Source organism: Chlorocebus sabaeus, chromosome 12, assembly GCF_047675955.1.
Source record: "Chlorocebus sabaeus isolate Y175 chromosome 12, mChlSab1.0.hap1, whole genome shotgun sequence".
In the NCBI taxonomy this organism is placed as follows: domain Eukaryota; kingdom Metazoa; phylum Chordata; class Mammalia; order Primates; family Cercopithecidae; genus Chlorocebus; species Chlorocebus sabaeus.
Window position 1 is genome coordinate 9,502,761 of NC_132915.1, and position 19,919 is coordinate 9,522,679.

Genomic DNA, 19,919 nt, shown 5'->3' on the forward strand with positions numbered 1-19,919 from the left:
TAAACGTAACTAAAAAGATGAAAGACTTGAACACTGAAAACTACAAACTTTGATGAAAGAAGTTCAGTAAGTGGTGTTGGGAAACCAGAAAAGAATGAAACATGCAAAAGAATGAAATGTGCCCTTTGTCTACACCATACACAAAAATCAACTCAAAATGGATTAAAGATTTAAATGTAAGACCTGAAACTGTAAAACTCCTAAAAGAAAACATAAGGGATTGGCCGGGCACGGTGGCTCACGCCTGAAATCCCAGAACTTTCCAAAGCCGAGCTGGGTGGATTACCTGAGGTCAGGAGTTTGAGACCATCCTGGCCAACATGGTGAAACCCCGTCTCTACTAAAAATACAAAAATTAGCCGGGTGTGGTGGCACGTGCCTGTAGTCCCAGCTACTTGGGAGGCTGAGGCAGGAGAATCGCTAGAACCCGGGAGGCAGAGGTTGCCATGTGCCGAGTTCATTCCACTGCACTCCAGCCTGGGTAACAGACTAAGACTCCATCTCAAAAAAAAAAAAAAAAAAAAAAAAAAGAGAAGAAAAGAAAACATAAGGGAAATCTTCATGACATTGGCCTTGGCAATGATTTAACAGATCTGGCACTAAAAGCACAGATAACTAAAGCAAAAATAGACAAGTGAGATTACATCAAGCTGAAAAGTTTCAACACAGCAAAGAAAACAATCAACAGAATGAAAAGGCAACCTATGCAATGGGAGAAAATAGCTGTAAACCGTATATATGATAAGGGGCTAATTTCCAAATTATATAAGGAATTCATACAACTCAATAGCAAAAAAACAAACAAACAAACAAACAAAAAACAAGAAACTAATAACTCAGTTAAAAATGGGATTAGGACTTGAATAGACACTTCTCCAAAAACATACAAATGGCTAACAGGTATATGAAAACACGTTCAACATCATAATTATCAGGGAAATTCAAATCAAAATCATAATGAGATATCACCTCACACTGGTTAGAATGGCCATTGTTAACAACAACAAAAATACAAGTGTTGGCCGGGCACGGTGGTTCATGCCTGTAATCCCAGCACTTTGGGAGGCCGAGGCGAGCGGATCACCTGAGGTCAGAAGCTCGAGACCAGCCTGGCCAACATGGTGAAACCCCGTCTCTAAAATACAAAATTAGCCAGGTGTGGTGGCAGGTGCCTATAATCCCAGCTACTCGGGAGGCTAAGACAAGAGAATTACTTGAACCTGGGAGGCGGAGGTTGCAGTGAGCCGAGATCATGCCACTACACTCCAGCCTGGGCGAGACAGAGCAAGAGTCCATCTCAAAAATTAAAAAAAAAAATTAAATTAAATTAAAATACAAGTGTTAGAGAGGATGTGGAATAATTGGAACCCTTGTCCTCTGTTGGTGGCAATGCAAAATGATGCAGCTGCTATGGAAAACAATGTGGAACAATTCCTCAAAAAATTAAAAGTAGAACTCTCACATGATCCAGCAATCCTACTTCTGGGTATTTATCCAAAAGAATTGAGATCAGGATCTGGGAAAGACACCTGCAGTCCCAAGTCCCCTGCAGGATTATTCACAATAGCCAAGATGGAGAAATAACCATCATGTCCATCAACAGATGAACGGATAAAACATGTGGTACACACGTATCATGGAATATTATTCAGCCTTACAAAAGAGGGAAACCTTGCCATTGGTGACAACACAAATGAACCTTGAGGACATCATGCTCAGTGGAATAAACCAGGTGCAGAAGGACAAATACCGCATGATTCCACTTATAGAAGGTGTCTAAAGTAGTCAAACTCACAGGAATAGAGAGTAGAATGGTGGTTGCCAGAGGCTGGGGGAGGAGAAAATGGGAGGCTGCTACTCAGTGGATATGAAGTTTCATGTGTGCAACATGAGTAAGTTCTAGAGATCTGTTCCAAAGCATTGTGCCTATAGTTGGCAATACTATATTGTCAACTAGAAATCTGCTAAGAGAGGAGATCTTATGTGAAGTCTTCTTACCAAAATAAAATCAAAATAAGAATCGAGAGATCTAAAGAAAAAGAAATATCAATAAATGTATAATGGACAGATAATTAACAGAGATAAAGATAGATGAGAAAGAGAAAGATAAATAAAAGACAGATAATAGATTAGACAAATTAGTAGACAGATACAGCTGGGCACGGTGGCTCACGTCTGTAATCCCAGCACTTTGGGAGGCCGAGGCGAGCGGATCACCTGAGGTCAGGAGTTCAAGACCAGCCTGACCAACATGGAGACACCCCGTCTCTACTAAAAATACAAAATTAGCCAGGCATAGTGGCACATGCCTGTAATCCCAGCTACTCGCTTGTACCTGGGAGGTGGAGGTTGCAGTGAACCAAGATTGCACCACCGCACTCCAGCCTAGGTGACAAGAGTGAAACTCCATCTCAAAAAAAAAGTAGATACCTACATACATTGTACATATATACATGATAGATAATAGATGACAGATAAACAGATGATAGCTCTACATAGATGATAGATAGATAGATAGATAGATAGATAGATAGATAGATAGATAGATAGACAACATTAGAGAAGGGCATTTTTTTTTTTTTAATGGAGTTTCACTCTTGTCCCCCAGGCTGGAGTGCAATGGCACTATCTCAGCTCACGGCAACCTCTGCCTCCCAGGTTCAAGCGATTGTCCTGCCTCAGCCTCCCGAGTAGCTGGCATTACAGACATGTGCCATCACACCTGGCTAATTTTTGTATTTTTAGTAGAGACAGGGTTTCACCATGTTGGACAGGCTGGTCTCAAACTCCTGACCTTAAGTGATCCACCCACTTCAGCCTCCCAAAGTGCTAGGATTACAGGTGTGACCCATCACGCCCGACCCAGAGAAGGGCTTTGATGAAACTCAAGTGCACTAGAAATCAGGTGCCAGTTTTGAATGGGAGGGTCAGGGAAGGATCCTCTGAGGAGATATTTAGGCAGAGGTGCGAACAATTGGAGAGTGATGACTGCAAAGAGGTGGGGAAGGATGTTCCTGAGAGAACGCCCAGCCAGCCACAAGCTCTTGAGAGGAGAGGGTGGTGTGTCTGGAGGGGAGAAAGGGAGGTGCAGAGAAACAGGGGAGCAGCAGAGCAGTTGGGAGAGGACTGGGCTTTAGTCTAAAGGCACTGAGAAGCAGCAACACCACATGATCCAATTTAAACCTCAGAAGGCTCATTTGAGTGGCTGCATGGACAAAGCATTATAGGGGAGCAAGAGTGGGTACTGGGAATCCAGCGGAGAGCCAACTGTGACCATGCAAGTGAGAGGTAAGAGGGCGCGAGGAGGATGGGAGTGGGCAGTTCGAGATCGATGCCTCCCAAAGCACGGGGTCTGGGATGTGAGGAACAACAGGCACTGGAGATGACTCCACAGCTTTTGACCTGAGCAACGGGAAGTCAGGAGAAGAACTAATGTATGAATATAAAGTAGTCAGCAATGGATGCGGTGACATGAGAAATTCAGGGTGCAGAAAAGTCAGAATAGAAAGTGGCCAAGAGCGCACATGTGTGTGTGTACACACATGTATATGTGTGAGCATCCGTGTGCATGAGCATACATGTGTATGTCTGTTCACTGTGTCCATTACCACAAACAGGAATCAAGTCGGTCTATCTCTGTGTTCTGACCCCAGACCCCACATGTGGTAAGCCCTCAGTCTGTTTATTCTATTTCTATTTCTATTTTTATTTTTATTTTTATTTCTGAGACGGAGTCTCGCTCTGTCGCCAGGCTGGATTGCAGTGGCACGATCTCAGCTCACTGCAACCTCCGCCTCCTGGGTTCAAGCAATTCTCCTGCCTCAGACTCCCAAGTAGCTGGGACTACAGTTGTGTGCCACCATGCCCAGCTAATTTTTGTATTTTTAGTAGAAACCGGGTTTCACCATCTTGGCCAGGATGGTCTCGATCTCTTCACCTCGTGATCCACCCGACTTGGCCTCCCAAAGTGCTGAGATTTTGTCAATAAGCAAAATTTCTTCTGCCTTCTGTCCTACTATTTGTATTTCTTTTAATGCCTCATTACAATTTTTTTTTTTTTTTTTTGAGACAGAGCCTTGCCCTGTCACCCAGGCTGGAGTGCAGTGCAACAATCTCAGATCACTGCAACCTCCACCCACGAGGTTCAAGTGATTCTCCTACCTCAGCCTCCTAAGTAGCTGGTATCACGGGCCACATCACCATGCCTGGCTAATTTTTTTAATTTAGTAGAAATGGGGTTTCACCATATTGGCCAGGCTGGTCTCGAACTCCTGACCTCAAGTGATCCACCCACCTCAGCCTCCCAAAGTGCTGGGATGAGCCACTGCTCCCAGCCTCCTTACTACAATTTAAATTGCTTTTCCTTCTTTCTTTTTTTATTGTTTATTTGAAAGTTAACAGGAATGAAGGGCCTGATGGATTTTCACAAAGTGAACACAGCCGTGTAACCAGCACCTAGATGGAGATGCAGAACGCCTCCAGCACTCCCAGCCACCCCCAGCCGCACCCTTGGGTGCCCTTTGCATTTCTAACCACCCCTCCACCAAGAGCGAGCACTACCTGACTTCTAACAAACACAGATCAATCTTCTCTGCTTTTGTATTTTCTATCAATGGAGACATACAGTATGTACTTGTGTGTCTGGCTCCTTTTCCTCCACGTTAATTGTTGAGATTCATCTCTATTGTACGTAGTTGCAGGTTGTCCCTGCATCGTATCCTGTTATGTACATATACTACAAATGATTTACGCATTCTACTTCTGAGGGGTGATGGAGCTATTCCCAGTAAGGACCTGTTACAACGATTGTTGCTATGCAAATTCCTGGTCTTGTCTCTGGGTAACATAGGATCTGTTGGGATACACCTTGGAATTCCTAGATGTGCACTTTTTCAGCTTTAGTGCAATCAGCCAAATTCAATTTCCTACATGGCTGTATCAGTCTGCATCCCCACCAGCAGCACAGAGACTTCTGGTTATTCTGCCTCTTCTCCTGACTTGGTTTTCCCACCTTTAGGATCAGAGTCCTTCTGGTGGGTGTGCACCAGTGTGTCACGGCTGGTGTGGTTGGTTTCTAATCCTCTGGGCGGAGGTTCTCGGCACATTGGGATTACTGTCCACACAAGGCTCCCCTCTTGTTATTGTTGCTTATTTATGCCCCTTCGTATCCCTACACCCCTACCTTTCCCCCTCCTCCAGCATTAGGAATTCACTCTAAGGCTTTTATTGTGTAGACTGGTTTGTGTGTGTCATTGTCCTGTGTATTAGTCAAGGTTCTCCTAGAGGGACAGAACTAATTAGATAGATAGATGACAGATAGATGATTGATAGATAGATAGATAGATAGATAGATAATAGATAGATTGATAGATTGACAGATAGATGATAGATAAAGAGGAGTTTATTAAGTATTAACTTACACGATCACACGGTTGCACAATAGGCTGTCTGCAAACTGAGGAGCAAGGAGAGCCAGTCCGGGTCCCAAACCTGAAAAACTTGGAGTCTGATGTTTGAGGGCAGGAAGCATCCAGCACGGGAGACAGATGTAGGCTGGGAGGCTAGGCCCGTTCCATCTCGTCATGTTTTTCTGCCTGCTTTACATTCGCTGGCAGCTGATTAGATGGTGCCCACCTGACTGAGGTGACTGCCTTCCCCAGCCCACTGACTCAAGTGTTATTCTCCTTTGGCAACACCCTCACAGACACACCCAGGATCAATATTGCATCCTTCAATCAAGTCGACACCCAGTATTAACCATCACAACCCATGTGTAGGGTTTTCTTGTGTGTGTACGTATATTTTTAATTACATAAATGATAATGTTGCACACGTAGCTCATATATCATCCCGTGTTTTGCTTTCCTCCCCCAGTGCAGTGCTCTCAATATCCATCCCTACTGCTGTGGGATCACATTCTGGGTCTCAGCCCAAGGCCACCCCTCTCCACTCTACACTGCGATGCTGGGAATGAGAACCTATAGTGACATTCAACATTCCCAGGCTCATTGTCTGCAGCTTCCTAAATCTTCTTTCTTTTTTTTAGAGACTGGGTCTTACTATGTTGCCCAGACTAGACTTGGACTCAAACTCCTGAGCTCAAGCGATCTCCAACCTCAGCATCTGGAATAGCAAGGATTTATAATGCACAGCACTGTACCTGGTCTGTGTCTTCCTTGCTCTCCAATCTCGCATAGCCAAGATATTTCTGCATGCTCTTCTCTCTGTTTGTCACAGGTAGCACAGTTTCCCTTTTCTAACTGATTCGGTTACACTTCATAAACATCTAGTCCCCTGCATCCTAGATGCTGCATTCACCATATGGATCTCTGCTTTGGTGGACAGCAAGGCCCCCTCTGATTCCAGAGATGCCCCGGCGATCCATTTCTCTGATGACAAGCGAGGTTTAGCATCTCCTCGTGGGGGCGTCAGCCTTTACATCTCTTTTCTGTGGCTTGCCAGTTTGTGTCTTTGTCTGGTACTGGGTAGGAGCTCCAACAAGCAGAAAGGGGATCTGAAGGGATAACTTCCCTCTGGCAGAGAGATGCATTCATGTCCAGAGGTCCAGGAAGGGCTGTCTTGCAAAAGTGACCAGACATTTTTTCATCATCTTCGCTGAGGCCAGAATTTACTGGGAATTGTTTAAACTGCTGCCTAAGGACGTGTATTAGGTCCTTGATGATGAAAGACAGGAAGACCCTGCAATTATTCCCAGGGAAAACGACAGACCTCCTTCCATGAGCCCCACTAGATCCTGAGGCCACGCAGCAGGGCCAGGACAGGGCGGGCCATGAAAGTTAACCCGAAAAGGTTTTAGAGACCCTCCAGACACTCACATCCTGTGTTTACACATGTCCCATTTCAAACCTTTTATGTACTCAGGACAGGCTGACTTCATAAAACCTGCCACTTGGTGACTTTGCTCTGTATGAGGAGTGGAAATGGCCGGGAAGGGCACCGGCCTGTCCTGAAAGATGGGCACACATGCTCTTTCTTCTAAGGCCATTTGTTTTGCAATTTCAGGGTAGAGGGACTTACTTGTGATTGTTCTGAAGTGTGGGATTTAAACAAACTGGGAAAGTAGAATGAGGCTCTGACCACAGGCAGTGCATGGAGTGTGGATTCTGTGCTCAGAGTTTGGCTCAGGGGCCTGCTGCAGTAGCTGGCCACCTAGGCCCTCAAATCCCCATTCAAGTGAAAGGACACTCAGCCCCAGGCCTACGGATGGCAGGGATGAGGTCAAGCAAGTGAACATGCTTGGTAGCGAGGAAGCTCTTTGCAGTTCAATTGCTAATATTGCTGTTTTTGTTGCTGTTGGAGGGGCAAGTACCAGAGGCTGGCTGGTCATGAAGGACAGAGCCTTGTAAGGGGCAAAGCTCCAGGTCTCAGGGGACAAGCTCCCATTGCAGCCTCCTCTCTGGGCTGTCATTAGAGCCCAGCATCATGGGTGCCTAGAATTAGCTTTCAGTCTCCAGAGACCTGCTGCTATTCCTGGTGGCATAGATCATACTGGCATGTTACCTGTAGTCCACAGGCCATGAGTAGGCCTCCTCCCGGGCCTGAGCACATGCCTTCCCAACAAAGGAAAGGCACCAAGCTCCTTGTCCCCATCCCTCCAGAGGCCACCTGGAAGTGGAAGCAAACAAGAGAGCAGGCAGTGCTCCCTATGGGAAAGGGGTGGTCTGAGGGCTACCTGGACCCTCTGACTTTTCTTTGTTGTCTGTGTTTCTTGGGAAACACAGAGGGTATCAGTTGCATGCAGAGGCATCTATTTGCTCAGCATGAAAACTTAAGGGAGGCTGAGTGTTGGGTCCTATAATGGGGAAGATGGAGACAGGGATACCATCAGTGCTGAGGGACCTGCTACCTGGAATCAGAGGGGACTATCTCCCTGCCATCTCTCCCTACTTGCTATCTCTCCCCTTGAGATCTAAGCCCCTATGGGCAGAAGGAGGCTAAAAGATAGGAAAAACCAAGGTGTTTGTCCTATTCTCACTACCACTCACCACTCATTTCTGACATTAGATGTGTGGGGGTTTCCCTACACATCAACCAGTTCTCCAGTGGACGCCAGCTGGGAGTCCTATAACTCTTCCATTTCGACACAAGCTGCCTGTAGTTAGCAGGCAGGTTGGGATATGTCGGGTCATATCCCACAGGTTAAGGGATCAATCCCACAAGATGGCCTCTTCCACTTCAGACACCAACCAAGCCTCAGGTTGTTCAACCTGTGCTTTTGACCCACTGGCCATACATCGGGGTTCCCATGATCCTCCTTAAGTTTCTTTAATTTGCTACAGCAGCTCACAGATACCAAGGTAACACTTCACTTACATCTATCCATTTATTATAAAATATAAGAAAAAGGATACAGATTATGCAAGGATGTCTGAGGATGAAGAGCTGCTTAGGGAGATGCATATGAGAGAAGGGGTACGGAACTTCCATGCCCTCTCCGGGAACGCCATCCTCCAGGAATCTCCACGTGTTCAGCTAGCCAGAAACTCCCCAAACTCTGTTCTGTTGGGGTTTCATGGAGGCTTTATTATGCAGGCATGACTGATGACATCATTGGCCATTGGTGGTCAACTCAATCTTCAGCCCCTGTCCCCTCCCAGGAGGTCCCATTGGAGCTGAAATTTCCAACCCTCTGACCACATGTTTGGTTCCCCTGGGAACCAGCCCCATCCTGAGGCTATTCAGGGCCCCCAACCAGCAGTCATTTCACTGACATACAAAAGACTCTTATCACTTTGGAGATTCCAAGTGTTTTATGAGCCACGTTCCAGGAAACAGATGAAGCCCAAATATATATTTCACAGAGTCACAGAGGCACAATCCTTTTCCCACTGAACGTGTTCTCAGTGATGTCTGCTGAATGAAGCAAGAGCAGAAAAACTGCTGCAGGGAAAATTTCCTGGAAAGAGAGAGCAAAGGCCCCTCATTCCAACTGTATGCTCAAACAGGAGAGTGAAATAATCCCTCCTGGAAATTATGCTCTATCTAACCCACAGATTCTTGAGTGGCTGCAGGGATTCTGATGAGTGGCTGCTGGTTGGCTGGTTTTCTGGGCTTTGCCATTCTCCCCCTCTGGGTAGTATGAGGTGGAAAGCACAACTGTAAACCAAGGTTGCCAGTCAGTGCTCATTTTTGGACAAAGGTCAGTTGTTCAGAAATTAGATTATTCCTGCCTCCTTTCTCAGCTGTTGGTGGCTCCCCTCCACCTGAACACGGGGAGTAAGGAAGTCATTTCAAGCCCAGTGATTCTGCAAATTGGAATGACTCTGACAGCAAAGGTTGTTTGTTCATGTATCTGTGCATTTGCTTAATTCACATTTACCTTAAGAACATGTTCACCCTGTGAGCTCTGCAGAAATCCAGACTCTGGTGCAGGAGCCTCCACTAGGAAAATTTGGAAAATTTGATGCCCAGCATGAAAGGAAAGCCATCGAAGCCTATGATTTCTCAGGTCTCTTTCAAAGCTGATGTCCCAACAGTGTTGTCAACCTAAAATAATTAAAAGGTTCAGAATCCAGTTTGAAGAGAATTTATCCCAACAGTACAAAGTTGAGGACAGTCCACTTGGGAAGAATGTATTCTGAAGAATGGAATTCAGTGCTTCAAAGCGTAGTAGAAGTTTGGGATTGCTTCTATGAACAAAGTTTAGGGAAACTTAACAGAATTTCAACATCTTACTTTTTTTTTTGAGATGGAGTCTCGCTCTGTCACCTAGGATGGAGTGCAGTGGCGCGATCTTGGCTCACTGCAACCTCCGCCTCCTGGGTTCAAGTGATTCTCCTGTCTCAGCCTCCCGAGTAGGTGGGATTACAGGTGTTTACCACCACACCCAGCTAATTTGTGTGTGTGTGTGTGTATTTTCAGTAGAGATGGGGTTTCACCATGTTGGCCAGGCTGGTCTCAAATTCCTGACCTCAAGTGATCAGCCCACCTCGGCCTCCCAAAGTGCTAGGATTACAGGTGTGAACCACTTGCACCTGGCCTAACATCTTTCTATGGAAGGCTTAATGCATAGTTACAACAATCTGATGAGCCAAAGTGTTGATAGCAGCAGGAGGCAGACAAATTCCTAGACAGACAGGGGCAGGTGCCCAGTGAAACCCGACCTTCAAACCATAGTCAGCCTGAAGCCTGCAAACCAAGCAGCCAGCTCCAGGTAGAGTCCATGACCTCAGTGAGAAATTCCTTGATGTTTTATAGCCAATCAAATGGTGCTTTTTCCAGGCCTGCTTGTGGACCAGTCAGCACACACTCCCCCATTCTGAGTCCATGAAACCCCCAAACTCAGCTTCATGTTGGGACTCCCCACCTTCAGATAGGGGTTACCCACTTCAGGTCCCCTCTCATGCCAAAAGCTGTTTTGTCACTCAATAAAACTCTTCTCTGCCTTGCTCACTCTCCACTTATCCATGTAACCTCATTCTTCTTGGACACAGGACAAGAACCCAGGACCCACCCAACAGTGAGCAAGAAAGGAGCTGTAACACTGTAGCCCTCCTGCCCTCTGCCAGTGCCAGGTGACTGCCCCATGTGACAGGAAGCAGCAGTGGGGCCAGGCCAGCCCAGGAGCCACAGGCTGAAGTGGACTGGCAGGACCGAACAAGCTGTAACGCAAACGAGCTGAAACATGTTCCTGGCTGGCCCACTAAATTGCAGGCGATGATGTACTCCCATTCACCAGACTACGAGAGAAGAGCTGTGACTCTCTGGGGGCCCAGAGCTCGGGACTCCCTGAGTCAGAGCTGTGACCCACTGTAACACCCCCTTGGGGCTCCAGGGTTGCTGTGTCTCCGAGTTTCTGGGAGCCACTGTGTTGCCCTCACCCAGATGCCAGCACCCAAGGTGGAAGCCATTCAAGGCACACCTGGTCCAGCTGTAGCCTCGCATGGAGCCCATGCCTGTGCTGGCACCTAGAGCTGCCCACTCCACCACGACGGCTGGCATGTCTGGCTGTGCACTGTGGCCGGACCCTCTGCTCACTGGCTCACACACCCTTTGCTGCTCTGCGCCTGGCTTGCCCACAGAGGGTGAAGGATCTGGGACAGTAGCAAGAACTGAGCGCAGCCTGCCAGGCTAAGTGGGAGGAGCGAGGCCAGCACCAAGCCGAGAGCCAAGTGAAGCCTGAGCAAAGGCACTGTCAGACAGAGGTTTCCAGCTGGCAAAGCGGCACCCAAAGAATTGCCAGTGCTTTTTTCTTTTCAGAAAAAGTATATTTACATTCCACACTGAAAACAGAACTGTCATTGAGATAGGAGTCTGCAAGTTTGAGAATGGAGTTTGTGTCTTTGTTTCACAAGACACAGGTCACAAAGACCCTGCTGATGTGGCAGAGAAGCAGGTCCAAACCAGCTAGAAACAAGAGAGCTATGAAAGCAACCTCTGCTTGTCCTCCTGGCTCATTATATGCTAATTATATAGTGCATTAGCATGTTAAAAGACACTCCACCAACGCCATGACAGTTAACAGATACCATGGTAACTTCCAGAAATTACCCTATATGGTCCAAAAAGAGGAGGAATCCCTGGTTTTGAGAACTCACCACCACTTTCCAGAAAACTCATCAATAATCCACACTTTGTTTAGCATATGATCAAGCAATAACCATAAAAATAGCCAACCAGCAGCCATGAGGGTTGCCTATGAAGTAATCACCCTTTTATTCGTTCACTTTCTTAATAAACTTGCTCTCACTGTCTCTGTCAGCTCACTCTTGAATTCTTTCCTGTGCAAAGCCAAAAAACCCATGTGACCTCCTGGGCTAAGCCCCGGTTTCAGGGTTTACCCTGCAACATCATCAAGTCTTGAGCACCATCTGGTCTGAGTTAGGTACAGGACAATAAACGAGGCAGTTCAATCTATAACAAAGATCAGTGATTGGAAGGTGGGTGGATCTGGTATCTGGTCTCTCCTAGTCAATTCTAGGACAAGAACAGTGAGTAAGAGAGTTAAGCGATAAGAAGAAGCAGAATTGCAAACAACGTGCTACGTGACTCAGTCTCCAGGGCTTAACTTCTCCCATGGCATAAAAATTTGTAGGGTCCTGAAATTTTATTTTCTTTTACAATGTCCAGGGAGAGGCCGGAAAAAGAGGAGCCTCATTCAGGTGAGATATGTAAACGAGACAGCAACCTGCCAAATATACTTGTTGTAATTAGTATTTGTTGCCGCAATGTTGTTATATTCAGGGCTGTGCAATACAGAGAAATAGTCCTAAATGATTTCCTTCAGTGCAGATAGATAATTCTTGGTTCAACTCCAGCAGATGGTTATTATCAACGTAAAGAAATAAATCACTCCCTGCCAAAGGCATCAGATTTCCTCTCTGGGAAGTGGTCATTGAGGTCTTCTTTAAAGGGTCATGTCTGGGTGTGGTGGCTCAAGTCTGTAATCTCAGCACTTCGGGAGGCTGAGGTGGGCAGATCACTTGAGGTCAGGAATTTGAGACCAGCCTGGCCAACATGGAGAAACCCCATCTCTACTAAAAAGACAAAAATTAGCTGCTGTGGTGGTGCACACCTATAGTCCCAGCTACTCAAGAGGCTGAGGCAAGAGAATCGCTTGAACGTGGGAGGCAGAGGTTGCAGTGAGCCGAGATCTCGCCACTTCACTCCCGCCTGGGTGACAGAGAGAGACTCCATCTCAAAAACATAATAAAAATAAATAAAGAGCCATGGTGTCAGAATGGGGCAGCGGTCCTTACAGGTTCCTCCAGCCTCACTCTACCTTCTCCCTCAGAGCTTCATCCCTGCCTGAGGCCCTGACTCCACCACCTCATCATACACCATTATAACAATGAATTTCATGTCAGCCCAGGCCTGGAGAGACAAGAACCAAATGCCTGTTGAATGAATGGATGAATTAATTAATTGATATCTAAAACCTTGTACTAATACAATACATTTATCTGAAGATGATTATTTGTAACAAATAAAATCATGATAACTCATACATAAGGAAAGAAGATAAAGATCATTACTTTTCTGTTTCAGAAAGTGAAAATAGAAAAGCAAAAAGAACATAGGAATGAAAAATGATGTCTCTTATGCCTTATCACAGCAAATGCTTACCCAAAAAAAAAAAACAAAAAAAAAAACCATAAGGCTTTAATCTTGAGCATTTATTCCAGGTAAATACATCTGGAATAATATAAGGTCTTTTACATGAAGTATAAAGCAGATATGATTTGTTATGTCCCTAGCCAGCCCTCTCTGTCACTCCACAGCCAGATAAGAAAAATGTTCTTTTTACCCTGTCGGACTCTCCACCTCCCCAACCCGCTAAAAAGATCCTCTGGGTTAGACCCAGCAGCAGATGTAGCATCAGGAGAAAAAAATAAAGCAATGCAGATTCAACAGACGTGCTGCAACATGCTATGTAGCAAGGAATTCAGAGACAAGGAGAAGGAGGGTGGGGAGCAGAGCCCCATGGGCTGGGCCTCAAAAGGAGTGGATGGAAGACTCTGGAGGGCTATCTGGGGAGGAGAAGCAAGGGTTTTTTGTTGTTGTTTTTTGGGCTTTTTTAAGACAGAGTTTTGCTCTTGTCACCCAGGCTGGAGTGCAATGGCACGATCTCAGCTCACTGCAACCTCCACCTCACAGGTTCAATCAATTCTCCTGCCTCCACCTCCTGAGTATCTGGGATTACAGGCGCACACCACCATGCCTGGCTAGCAAGGGGGGTTTTAGATGAGTAGCCTTGGGTTGTGAAGTGGATCTCCTCTTATTTTTCAAATGATGCAAGTAACAATTGGAGTTTGCTTTTTGCAATTATTATGGGATTCACTGAAGGCAAGACTGGGTCCCAAGGGACATTAGATTATAGATGGGTTTTTCATGTGGCGTGGAAGGTTATTATCCAGGATTTTAGATCTAAGATTCCTAGCTAGCTGCACCCAGTTTAAAATCATCCTTTTAGGTCTTAGTCATGGGCAATTTTTCCACCACTTCCTACCTCTGGTGTAAAGTGGTCAGATTCAATTGGGCACAATTTTTCTCATTCTCATACTCCAATGGCAAAGTCAGACAGATATTGTAGAAATAACTTTGAACTTGTCATTACAACTGTGGAGGTATTATAAAGGTTAAGAATGCATGTTTCACTGGGCGCAGTGGCTCACGCCTGTAATCCCCTCTCTTTGGGAGGCCAAGGCAGGCGGATCACAAGGTCAGGAGATCGAGACCATCCTGGCTAACACGGTGAAACCCCATCTCTACTAAAAATACAAAAATTAGCTGGGTGTAGTGGCGGGCGCCTGTAGTCCCAGTTACTCGGGAGGCTGAGGCAGGAGCATGGCGTGAACCCAGGAAGCGGAGCTTGCAGTGAGCCAAGATTAAGCCACTGCACTCCAGCCTAGGTGACAGAGCGAGACTCCGTCTCAAAAAAAAAAAAAAAAAAAAAAAAAAGAATGCATGTTTAAAGCAGAAAACTAGATTCACATGGCATTTTGTCAGTTCACTAAATTAAGTAAAAATTTTAAAAGGAGTCTTCCTTGTAGAATTACAAACATAAAATTAACTTTTCTCAACAATCAGGCAAATAGGCAGTTTAAACACATGCATGTAATTTCACTCCCTAATAGAGCCGTTGAAATGACAGCAAAGGGATTTGTTTTTTAATGATGGGGAAAACAAAAGAGTAAACAAAACAAAAACATGTTTGGAAGCTGTAAAAGCGGAAGGGGAGTGGAGGCTGACTCCACAGACACACAAGCGTAATCTGGGCCAGAGCTAGAAAATGTGAGAACCAATTGGTTTATCCCAAGGAATCCTCAAATGCCTGGGGGCGAGTGGCTCCAGAAGCCCCCTTGAAGTAGTAATACAGGCACCTGTAAGGAAGAGTGTGATGTGTTTACAAAGTGGTTCGCTCTCCAGGCTCCCTCCCACCTCCACATGCTGAGTGATTGAACTCACCACCCCTGAAGTGTCACACGGGCTCTCTTGGTTGAGCAATACGTGGCTGAAAGTAAGAGTGCCAGAGTGAAATCAGGGTAATTTCATGAAAAGGTGTGATCCTACCCAGGTCCCAGAACACTGAGCCTTTCATCCCTCTTCCTGATGGGAGATAAGAGGACGCTTTCTAGTAAATGTGACAAGCCAGAAAGAGCAATCTTGCTAACAGAATGGTCGCAGCAGGATCACTCTATAGGGAAGCTCAGTGTTACCAAGCCCCACTGATGTTCTGCTAAGTCCCTCCCAAAGTAAACAGGAGAGAGAAGCGACAGGGGAAGGGGAAGCCACTTGAGGTGAACAGAAACTGTGCAGAAAGAAGACATTTCAAAAATATGGTTAATATCCTTAGAGAGGTGTGAGGAGATATTGCTTTCATGGAACTAGAACAGAATGCTATGAAAGAAGGAGATAGGAAGGGAAGGAGGGAGAGAAGAGAGACAAAGAGAAACTAACTCAGACAACAAAGAACTCTTTGTATGTGTTAAAATCCTGATCACAGATAAAGGGCTTGAAGGCAAATTTGAAGAAATCTCTCAAAAAGTTGAAAATCAAAAATCAAAAGAGATGGCAGATAGAAGAGAAAAATATAAGAATGGTAGAGGTTCAATCTAGAAAGTCCAACATTCAAATACTAGGAACTGCAGAAAGACAAAGCCAACATAACAGAAGACAGAAAATTAAGGAAAATAACTCTGAAACATTTCCCAGAAGAAAACTAGTGTGTTTCCAGATTGAACAGCTCACAAGAGCCAACTGGCCCTAGGGTGAAAACAGAGGCTGGCTAAGTCATCATGAAAGTGTAGAACAACAGGCAAGGAGAATATCTGACAAGTTCCCGAGAGAGAATAGACCACACTTGAGATGCAGCAGGGACCCCTCTTGGTGGCCTGCCACCCCCCACAAGCATGGAAATAAAGAAACATTTTTAGTTTCTTTAAGGGAAATTCCAGGCACCTACCTAGCCTTGTGAAGTAAATAAGCAACCTAGTAAACAAGAAGGTGCGGAGAGCCTCACACAATAGCCAAGGAAGTCAGAGCCACAGAATGTTCAGTTCCCTACAGAAACTAAAGATGACACCTTAACAATGTTCTTGAGTTGCTTTTCAGAAACCTGTACCATACCAAATGGAAAATGTCATCTACTGGCGCATAGACCTCAGAGAAGAGAGAATTGAGGACCGATCTGTGACCACTGTTCTCTATTCTAAATTTCTTCCTACCAAGGGGCATGGAGGAAGTCACACCCATAGGCCAGAGCTCAAGATTCCTTTCTACTGACCCCAAGTTTTTAGACAAAGCTTAACCAATCACAAACTGGAAAATCTTTGAATCTACCTATGACCTATGAGCTTCCCTGCTTCAAGATGTCCCACCTTTTTAGGCCAAACCAATGTATAGCTTCCATGTATTCATGTATTACTTTGCATGTAAACTTTGCCTCCCACCTTTAAAAACCCTTACACGTAAGCCATCAAGTTTGGGTCTTAAGCCTGAGCTGCCTGATTCTTGTTGGCACTCTGCAATAAATGCCTCACTTTCTCTCACTGCAATCACCATGTCAGTGTTTAGCTTTGCTGTGCTGGGTGGGCAGACCCAGGTTCAGCTTGGTCACTGATGTAGTCTGGATGTGTGTCCCTTGCCAAATCTCATGTTGAACTGTAACTCCCATTGTTGGAGGTGGGGCTTGGTGGGTGGTGATTGGATTATGGGGGTGGATTTCTCATGAATGGTTTAGTGCCATTCTCTTGGTACTGTCCTTGCAATAGTGACTGAGTTCTTGCAAGATCTGGTAGTTTAAAAGTGTGCGGCCGGCTGGGCACGGTGGCTCACGCCTATAATCCCAGCACTTTGGGAGGCTGAGGTGGGCAGATCACCTGAGGTCAAGAGTTCGAGACCAGCCAGACCAATATGGAGAAACCCCATCTCTACTAAAAATACTAAAAAATTAGCTGGGTGTCGTGGCACATGCCTGTAATCCCAGCTACTCGGGAGGCTGAGGTAGGAGGATCGCTTAAACTTGGGAGGCAGAGTTTGCTGTGATAGCAACACTACACTGCAGCCTGGGCAACAAAAGCAAAACTGTGTCTCAAAAAAAAAAAAAATTGTGCGGCACCTTGCCCTTCCCTTTCTTGCTCCTGCTCTGGCCATGTAACATGCCTGCTCACCTTTCACCTTCTGCCATGATTGTAAGATTCCTGAGGCCTCCCAAGAAGCTAAGCAAATGCCAGCATCATACTTCCTTTACAGCCTGCAGAACCATGAGCCAGTCTCAGATATCTATAGCAATGCAAGAATGGCCTAATACAGTAACCACTCACAGGGGCCAGGGGTCACAGTGTAGTTGGATCTCTCAACAATAACAAAGAAACAAAAAAAAACTATGGAGTAGTGCCTTCAAATCACTGAAGGAAAGTACTTCCAACCTAAATTCTGCACCTGCCACTCATCCAGTGAGTATATATAGAATGGAGGCTTTTCAGACTCTGGAGGATTCAGAGTTTGCCCCCTTTCACCCATCCTTAGGAAACTATTAGAGGATGTATTCCAACAAAACAAGGGTGGAAACCAAGAAACAGAACGATAGGAAAGAGAAACTCAATGCAGGAGAGAGCCATGGAGTAGCCTTGGGATCATTCCAAAGAGTGACATCGGGTTGACAGATACACCAGGCACATAGCTCCCCAGAACCTACAGAGATGTCGGGAGGCCTCAGCACACATTTCCTCAAGAAGGGACAGACCAATATATGTGAAGGGGTGGCCTGCCCCTCCACACCTGTGGGCGTTTCTCGTTAGGTGGAACGAGAGACTTGAGAAAAGAAATGAGACACAGAGACAAAGTAGAGAGAAAGAAAAAGTGGGTCTCTGAGTTCCCTCAGTAATTATAGATCATTGTCTTTACCATCTTAGAAAAGGGAAATGGCAGGATAATAGGATCATCATAAGGAGAAGGTCAGCAGTAAGACATATGAATAAAGATCTCCGTGACATAAGTTTAAGGAAAAGTGCTGTGCCTTGATATGCATATGTAAACATCTCCATAAACCTTTTTTGTGCATAAAAAGCAGCATTGCGTTAGCAAGCCCCACCTTTCGCCCTAAGGCGGTTTTCTCTTATATCAGTAAACAGAACATACAATCAGGTTTTACACCGAGATGTTCCATTGCCCAGGGATGGGCAGGAGACAGATGCTTTTCTCTATCTCCGCTGCCAAGAGGCCTTCTTTCCTCTTATACTAGTCCTCCTCAGCACAGACCCTTCACGGGTGTCAGGCTGGGGGACGATCAGGTCTTTCCCTTCCCACGAGGCCATATTTCAGACTATCACATGGGGAGAAACCTTGGACAATACCTAGCTTTCCTAGGCAGAGGTCCCTGCGACCTTTGGCAGTGTATGTGTCCCTGGGTACTTGAGATTAAGAGAATGGGGATGACTTTTCACAAGCATACTGCCTTCAGGCACTTGTTTAACAAAGCGCACCCTGCACAGCCCAAAATCCGTTAAACCTTGAGTTACCACAGCACATGTCTGTTGCAAGGACAAAATTGGGGGTAGGGTCACAGATTAACAGCATCTCAAATACAGAACAAAATGGAGTCTCTTATGTCTACTTCTTTCTATATAGACAGTAACAGTCTGATCTTTCTTTTCCCCACAATATGTGTCTGCGTATGTCAAGAGAAGACGTGGAGAGCCAGCGGAGGGTTCAGGTTAAACTACTTATAGGCGCTGCCTTCGTCTGTTCAGGCTGCTATCACAAAATACCAAAGACGAGGCTGTTTATCATAATAGAAATTCATTGCTCACCGTTCTGGAGGCTGGAAGTCCAAGGTCAAAATGCCAGTAGTTTCTGTGTCTCCTAAGGACCCACTTCTGGCTCACAGATGGCATCTGCTCACTGTGTCCTCATATATCGGAAGGGGTAAGGGTCTCTCTTAGGAGGACACTACTCCCATTTATGAGGGCTCCACCCCACCCTCCTGACCTGATCACCTCCCAAAGGCCCCACCTCCTAACACCACCATCACCTGGGGGTTAGGACTTCAACACAGGAATTACACAGGATGAAACCATTCAGACCATGGCAAGTACATAGAATAAAACACACACACAAAGCAAATAGCCAGATAAGATAATTCTTTGTTTTTGTTTTGTTTTGTTTTGTTTTGAGACGAAGTCTCGCTCTATCACCCAGGCTGGAGTGCAGTGGTGCCATCTCAGCTCACTGCAACTTCCACCTCCCAGGTTCAGCGATTCTCCCACCTCAGTCTCCTGAGTAGCTGGGACTACAGGTGCGTGCCACCATGCCTGGCTATTGTTTTTTTTTGTTTTTTTTTTTTAAGTAGAGAAAGGGTTTCACTGTGTTAGCCAGGATGGTCTTGATCTCCCAACCTCATGATCCGCATACTTTGGCCTCCCAAAGTGCTGGGATTACAGGCGCGAGCCACAGCACCCAGCCTTTTTTCTTTTTTCTTTTTATTTTATTTTCCGAGACAAAGTCTCGCTCTTGTTGCCCAGGCTGGAGTGCAATAGTGTGATCTCAGCTCACTGCAACCTCCGCCTCGCGGGTTCAAGCGATTCTTCTGCCTCTGCCTCCTGAGCAGCTGGGATTACAGGTGCCTGCCACCATGCCCGGATAATTTTTGTATTTTTAGTAGAGACAGGGTTCACCATGTTGGCCAGGCTGGTCTTGAACTCCTGACCTGATGTAATCCACCCATCTCAGCCTGCCAAAGCGCTGGGATTACAGGCATGAGCCACAGTGCCGGGCCCAGATAAGATAATTCTTAAACAAAAATGCAGGAGAGAAGGGTAATCCAGTTTACCAAATGGCTCAAAGGTTCTAGATAGCTGGCAAAGTGGAGGTGATTAAAACAGAGGCTCTTTTCAATCAAAATTAGCATAGGACACCCTATTGAAAGGATGGGGTTTTAAGGTACCCCCCATAGTGAG